Source organism: Falco biarmicus, chromosome 15 (assembly GCF_023638135.1).
Source record: "Falco biarmicus isolate bFalBia1 chromosome 15, bFalBia1.pri, whole genome shotgun sequence".
Lineage (NCBI taxonomy): Eukaryota > Metazoa > Chordata > Aves > Falconiformes > Falconidae > Falco > Falco biarmicus.
Genome location: NC_079302.1, coordinates 9431033 through 9438170, shown reverse-complemented (window position 1 = coordinate 9438170; position 7138 = coordinate 9431033). Strand labels below are relative to the sequence as shown.

The following is a 7138-nucleotide window of genomic DNA, read 5'->3' as shown; positions in this document are numbered from 1 at the left end:
AAAAAAAGAGATAAGAAATAGACCAAAGGAAAAAATGAAAAATTCTTCTCAAAATGAAGGCAAAAAGTAATAGCAGCAGCCTTCTTTATACTTAAATATTTTTCATGATTTTGAGTCACTAATAACAAAATGTAGAAATATGGTTCAAGTACCTACTTAAAGCCAATCCTTTACAGTGTTCCATGCCATTTTCTTAGTAAAATCAAACATAAAGAGTACAATGCAAGGTTAGTATTGATTTGTCATTCATTGTTCTCAGATTAACTTTTTTTTTGTGTTTTCTTGGATAGTCCCCTTTCTGATGCAGTTTACTTTTCCTTTTTTATCTTATTGGAAGATTTTATTCCCATAAGGTAGTGACAGACACATAAGGGATCAAAAATGAATTCAACTTCTGATAGTTCTGTCCCCTGTGTTGTGGAACAGCAACAGAGCACTGAGTAACTAGTTTTCATGGAATCATAGAAACATTTAGGTTGGAAAACACTGTTGAGATCATGAAGTCTCACCATTAACCTAGCACTGCCATATCCACCACTAAAGTAAGTCTCTAGGTACTGTATCTATGTGTTTTTCATACACCCCCAGGGATGGTGATTCCACCACTTCTCTGTGTAGCCTGTTCCAATGTTTGACCACACTTTCCAAGTAGAAATTTTTCATAATATCCAATCTAAACTTTCCCTGGTTCAACTCAAAGCCATTTCCTCTTGTCCTGTTCTGTTACCTGGGAGAAGAGACCTACCCCCACCTGCCTGCAACTCCTTTCAGGTAGTTGCAGAGTATTACAATCCCCCCTGAGTCTTCTCCAGATTAAATAACCCCAGATCCCTCAGCCACTCCTCATAAGACTTGTGCTCTAGACCCTTCATCAGCCTCACTGCCCTTCTCTGGGCACGTTCCAGCACCTCTGTGTCCCTCTTGAAGTGAGGGGTCCACTTATTATCCATTGTTGGACCGTTTATCAGAAAAGTTTCATAGATAGACAGAAATAACTAAAAGAAAAAACAAACTACACACACACACAAAACAAAACAACACCCTATGGTTGATCTTCCTAGACTAATCATCTTCAAAGTTTCTAGATCCTTTCTGTTTAACATTTGAGCAGGACACACCCAACACCCCAAAAAGCTTTTTTTGTACTTTATGTCTCTAAAATCTATATAATGTGATATATGTTTTCTGTAGCTGTTAATATTCTCCTCACTAATTCTACTACAGTCTTAACTTTTTTTATGCTTAAGTCCATGTAAACTATCATAAAACGTTAGATAAAAGGTGGTTTTCCTGTAACAAAAAAAGATATTTTTTTTTTCTTAAAAGAATATTGTCTCTCCACCCATTTAATTTACTTGTCCTAATGACTTCAGGATGTTCTAAAGTCTAAGGCACCATTATATATCTCAAAACCCAATTTGTATTCCTAAGAGACCATCCTGAAAGAATGGGAGGAATGGAAAACAACCTACTTATACAATATATTTTCTCTGAAACCTGGTCTTGAAGTTCTACATGTTTTTCTTCATACCTTCAATATCAGCTGGTTAACATATCAGTTGAGTAGGCAACGTTTACCCATAGCCATTTTACTGTTTTAAATGTTTATGTTACTAAAGGCTCCATATATAAATGAATAACATGTTCAAGTACAAGGTGTCGATACACAAGTAAGTTCAGAGCCATTTCATCTACCTCCACATAACCTGTTTTAAAATCTAGGACTTGTCAGTTTTGTCCCCAGTAATTTTACTGAAGCTTTTTATCTAAATCTTATTACTAGTATTTCTCCAGTGCTGTTTTCTGTCATCCTAACTACATTTTCACTCCATAGTCATCATTTCTTTCACCATTCCTGGCACAAATCTTAAACAATGAGGATGTAGTACTGTGAAGGTTTTGTTCACATTCTCAGTAAAAGTTGTGCTCAACATCAAACAAACAAAAAAAAAGGTAAAAAAAATTTAATTCTTAAGAAAGAGTTGTAAGTACTTTTCTTACAAATTATAATTCCATACTTTTAAGGACTTACAGTTCTAGGTGAGGATGTGAGTCTTAGAACTTTCATAATTATATTAGCAGTCCTGAAAATAATTTTTTGCTAGGACATTTTTATATTTGATTTAAAGTGTTTTTTGTGAAATTGAGTACTACTTAACATATGCAAACAAACAAGCAGTATCTGCTAACCTTTCATTTTATGTTTTAATTATATTTGAGCAACAACAAATAACAGGATTTTTTCTTCACACAAAAAATCATTTCATCAATCATGATGTAGAAATTCCTACGAGGCAGTGTGACATCTGCAAGTAAGGTGGGAAGTGCAGCTGTGCATAAACCCATCAAGCCTTTAGAAAGGTTGTCCTTTGTTATAATTCTGACAATTTCAGAATGTACATATCTAGATATACACACACAAATTATTTTCAGAAAGAAGCATTTCTGTCATAAAATTCTTGCAATACACCTGAGTTTCAGAGCAGTAGTAAAAGAGTAGAAATAAATCACTGTGCTAACCTTTTGCTAAAACAATTAGCAGGATTGGCATGACTCATTAAATAATGTGAGATAATTATTTTTTATTAGAGGCAGGGGATTTTCATACAAACCAAGAATAACGTCACAGCTGAAAGGATGGACTCAGAGTACCTCTGACTAGTACAGAAGTTCTAGTGTATGCAATGATTTTTAGATACTATTTTTACAAGTATGTATAAAAGGAAAAGTGTACATACATCTATTGATAGCCTTTAGTTTTCCGGCCTTCTTTCACTACAGGGAAAAACATCATCTTCTATTTCATTTCAAATTAGAGATGGCAGTTTTCTGCCACTGTTTCTTGCAGGATGTTACGAATACCAGCTTCACAGACCTCCTCTAGTATTGGCCTGCCGACATCCCAGCATTAGTAGAGAAGATGTGGCTACGTTCCTATTTCCACTTCCATATTGACCCCATATCCCTGTATCATGTACATATTAGTTGTGAATATACATACACCTAATATCCTTAGGAGCACAGCCAGAGGGAAGAAAACAGTCCATAGTATTTCTTCATTTTACATAGATACACACACACAGAATAAAAATCACAGGATTCATAGCTTCACTGACCCATAGGCAGAAATCCCACCAACTTTGAGGAGCTACAGGATTTCACCCAAGAAGTGTAGGTATCCCAACCTGTATTTTATTTTTACTTGCATGTTTTGACTCATTAATTACCACTGTAACACATCGACATCAAAGATGAAACACCAGAAACCGCCTTTTGCTCTGACATCAGAGACCCAGAGATTTTGTTCAAATGTGTAACAAATAGTAACACAAATTTAATCTCCTTCCAGTTCTCATATACAGTTCTGGAAGAAGCATACAAAATGCCTTTGAGCCTATCCATACTTTCAAGCTGAGCTTGCCGTGGTGAAATGCGCAGCATGAAGAATTTTAGCTGGAGACAGACTCCATTAATGTTACCTACTTGTTTGAAATAATATGCTGTTAGTGTTAATCTCAAGTGCTGCACCCAGCCATTTTTGTGTTTTTACCAGAGAAAATGCGATTATCATAGTAATTATGACATTAAACCTTTAAAATGAATGTACCATTTCAACTTGTATCATCATCTAAAAGGGTGTTTTCTTTGAGCCACAGTAGTCTCACCACGTAAGCAGTCTGGGACAGACCTCTATGGTCCAGGGTTTCATTTGGTTGGTTTTTTTTTTCCCATAGTTACTTTAATATTAAAGCAAAAAATATGAATGGATATGGTTACCTCAATTCCACCCATACATCCAGCAAAAGCTCAAAATAACAAACAAATTAGATTTGCATTTTAAAATAATATTTTTAAAACCCTACTGGAACCCAACACACTTATAGAATGTTTCATGGAGAAGGGAGAAGATGCTATACTCTCCAAATGTATTTGAGTAGCTAATGAGTAGTTATCTGTAAAGTTAGAAAACACATTTTATTTGAAATTATTTAACTTTACATATTTAAACACTGAAAGTAGAACTTGTCACGTCCATTTTCTATTGTCAGTATTTAATACCTGAATATTTGTGTACTGATCAAAGCTACAAATAACACTCTTCTGTAGGGAATTAGCGCCGTTTCACTAACAGCATCAAACATTTGTCTATACCTTGTGTTAGACAAATTAAAAAAATGCTGCTGTATTTCTCTTTCTTCCCCAAGGGTAGCTAATTTAAAGATTTATTCTCCACCACCCACTCATTGTCTTGTATTCATACTAAAGAGAACACTTACCTCTTCTTCCTCCTGTGTTCAACCTAATCAGTATGAATACACTCATACCATAAGCTCTCAAAAAGCAATATAGGATAGAATAGCTGTTATGTCTTAGTTAAGAGAATAGCAAGCCTTAAGCATCCAAATACTAATATCAAGCATTATTTAGAGGTAGAAGTTGTAAAAAGTACTTTTTTTCCATCTAAACCCTCTTCCTGGCAGGGGAAAAAAAACAGCAAAACAACCTTAAAACTTCGTAAGTAATAATAAACAGCTTTTCAAGGAAATGGAATAGATGGGGTTTATGAATAGCTTCCGCATAGTAATTGCTCCTGCAAATGCTAAATAGTCACATTATTAGAACAGTTGCCTATTTTCTTCTTGAGTTTATGGTGAGCATACCCATTAGCTACATATATAAGCCACAATGTATTCAGCATATCACATACAATTCAGAGAAAAATATTGCACTTGTGCCTTGGTACGTAATTAATTATATATTATGATGAGGTGACCTTGGCAGACTGCCAGATGCCCACCCAGATGCTTTTACCTCCCCTACCTAAGCAGGATAGAAAAAGCTTGCAGGTCAAGCTGAAGACAGAGAGATTGTTTACAGTTATCTTCACAGGCAACACAGGATAATGTTTTATTTGTTACTAATTGAATTAGGTTTGGATGATGAGAAACAGAGGCAAAACTAAAGACACCTCCCCCATCCTTTTCCCCGGCTCAGCTTCTGCCCTTCACTCTCAACTGCTCAGATCCCCATCAAGTGCCACAGGGGAGCGGCAAACAAGGGCTGCAATCACCCTGTAACAGCTACTCTCAGCCACTTCTCCCTTCTCACACTTTTCCCCTGCTCCAGCATGTGTCCTTCTATGCACTGCAGTCCTTCAGGATAAACCCACTCCACCGTGGGCTCCCCAGGAACGGCCACTTGCTCTGGCACAGGACCCCACAGAGCCTGCAGCATGGGTCCCGGCTCTTCCCCCCGACTGCAAGGGAACCCTGTGCTACAACAACCCCTGTACAAGCTGCAGAGGCCTCTCTGCTCCAGCACTCACACTCCCCTTCCAAACTGGTCCCGCACTCCCTGAGCACTCTTTCATTTTTCTTAAACACATTTTCCCAGCCGCACCACTGGCTTTGCTAATTGGCTCAGCTGTGACAGGTCCATTACAGAACCAGCTGGAACACACCGTGTCCAGCTCAGGGCAGCCCTAACTTCTCCCCACAGGAGCCACCCTGCAGCTCCCCACTACCAAAACCTTGCCTGGTAAACCCAGTGCATATATGTATTAATTGGTTTTATGTTTCAGCTGAAGCCAGACTCACAGATGGGGTGGATTAATATAGCTGCACTCCAATCTATAAAGCTGTGCTAGGAGGGGGTTACAGGGGGGTTGTCCTTTTTCCAGGCAGGGTATGAGAGTATGTTGGGTAGCCTCACTACTGCCTTCATAGAACAGGTAAGTTCTAAATAATCTTTGTTTGCCTTTAAAGCAGTAATATACTTATGATGTTTTTTTGGGGGATTGGTTTTTTGTTTAGTTTTGTGGTTTGGGTTTTTTTTTTTTTTTTCCTAGAAGGGTAGGACAGTATTATTTCTACTGGAAATGATAGGTTATTTGAAATGTTTTTGGGAAGCTGACAGTTCCTCTGGTATATCAAATCTAGCTATCTGGAGCTTAGAGGTTCTTGGATGTTATAACTTTTGTGATAAAGAGGAAAAAAAAAAATGTCTTGTGTAATTGTAGTAGTTGTAATCTCTTTTGATGCTGGTTTTTCCTGGTGTAAATTTGATTAATTGTGAGAAGTAGGGTTTGTTCTAGAAGTGGTACTTTGTGATTTTCCTGTAGTTGCATATTTTAAATTAAAAAGTACTTGTGAATGGCATTGTATCGTGGTGTTTTCTTAAATCATGTTCTGTTAGTATCAGTTTCACATGAGTAGTGATTTTCTTTTGATATCCGAAGACTAGTAGCTTGGTTCCACTAATGAGTAGATTAAGGTACGGGGGAAATTTGTTATGCAATTTCTCACCCAAGGAGTGGTGTGGAGTGCCATCTAACATGAGGGTTGTAGTGCATGCTTGTCTGCTTTCAGATGAGAATATACTTTGTTGATAACTTGTTGGGACTAAAATTATCTTTACTTGATTCTTTCAATTAAGTGGTTTTAATTTTGTGTAATAATGCTGTTCTTCACAAAACATTTGCCTTGCTATTCCTCTTCTTACAAAATGTCTCATCAGTGCTGTTAATTGCCTCGTGACATCACTGTGTTACTGTTGTGAACTTTCACACACTCCTATAGATGGCACGGCTCATAAAGCTTAATGAGAGTAAGTTCATTAAATTGATCCTAGTAATTAAGAAACTTGAGGCTTGCTTCTCAGTTGTCTAAGTTGTAATAGTCTTGGCAACTGGCTTCCAGCAGAAGCGAGACCCGAGTCCAAAAGGCCCATAGAAGTCAAAAGTAAATTAATCTTGCTTACAATTTGATTATTGAATTTAAATCTGTTGCTGATATCTATTGACTTGTAAACAGGTTTCCACTTAAAAAAAAAAAAATCACCAGTAAAAGGAGAGTTCACTAAAGTAACTTTACTTCCTATACATCTATGTCCAAAATATGTTTTGAATACAGTACATTTCCTGAAGTTGAGTCTGCCTGATTCATCAGAACAGAGCTTTGGCTCTACAGGAAGACTTAAGTGGAGAAGCTGGCTAAACAGCTGGCTCTAAAGTGCTGAATGTCTTCTAATACATTTTTGATCTTAACATTTGTTTTCAGTATTACATAAGAATGTCAGTAAGAATAAGATTAATCTTTTTTTTTAGAAAATCCTGTAAAGAAGAGGTGAGGGATCTGTT

General features: G+C 36.9%; 1 protein-coding gene across 2 annotated transcripts in view; it reads left to right on the top strand.

Moving 5' to 3' along the window:
* The first annotated feature begins 5627 nt into the window (after positions 1–5627).
* The window catches only part of CDH8 (cadherin 8), a 214081-nt gene continuing 212570 nt past the window's right edge, over positions 5628–7138 (top strand). The window contains exon 1 of one of the 2 annotated variants that reach the window (XM_056361149.1): positions 5628–5731. The gene's annotated coding sequence lies outside the window, so the exon portion shown is untranslated. The remainder of the gene's footprint in view (positions 5732–7138) is intronic. The other variant, XM_056361148.1, reaches the window with a different exon arrangement.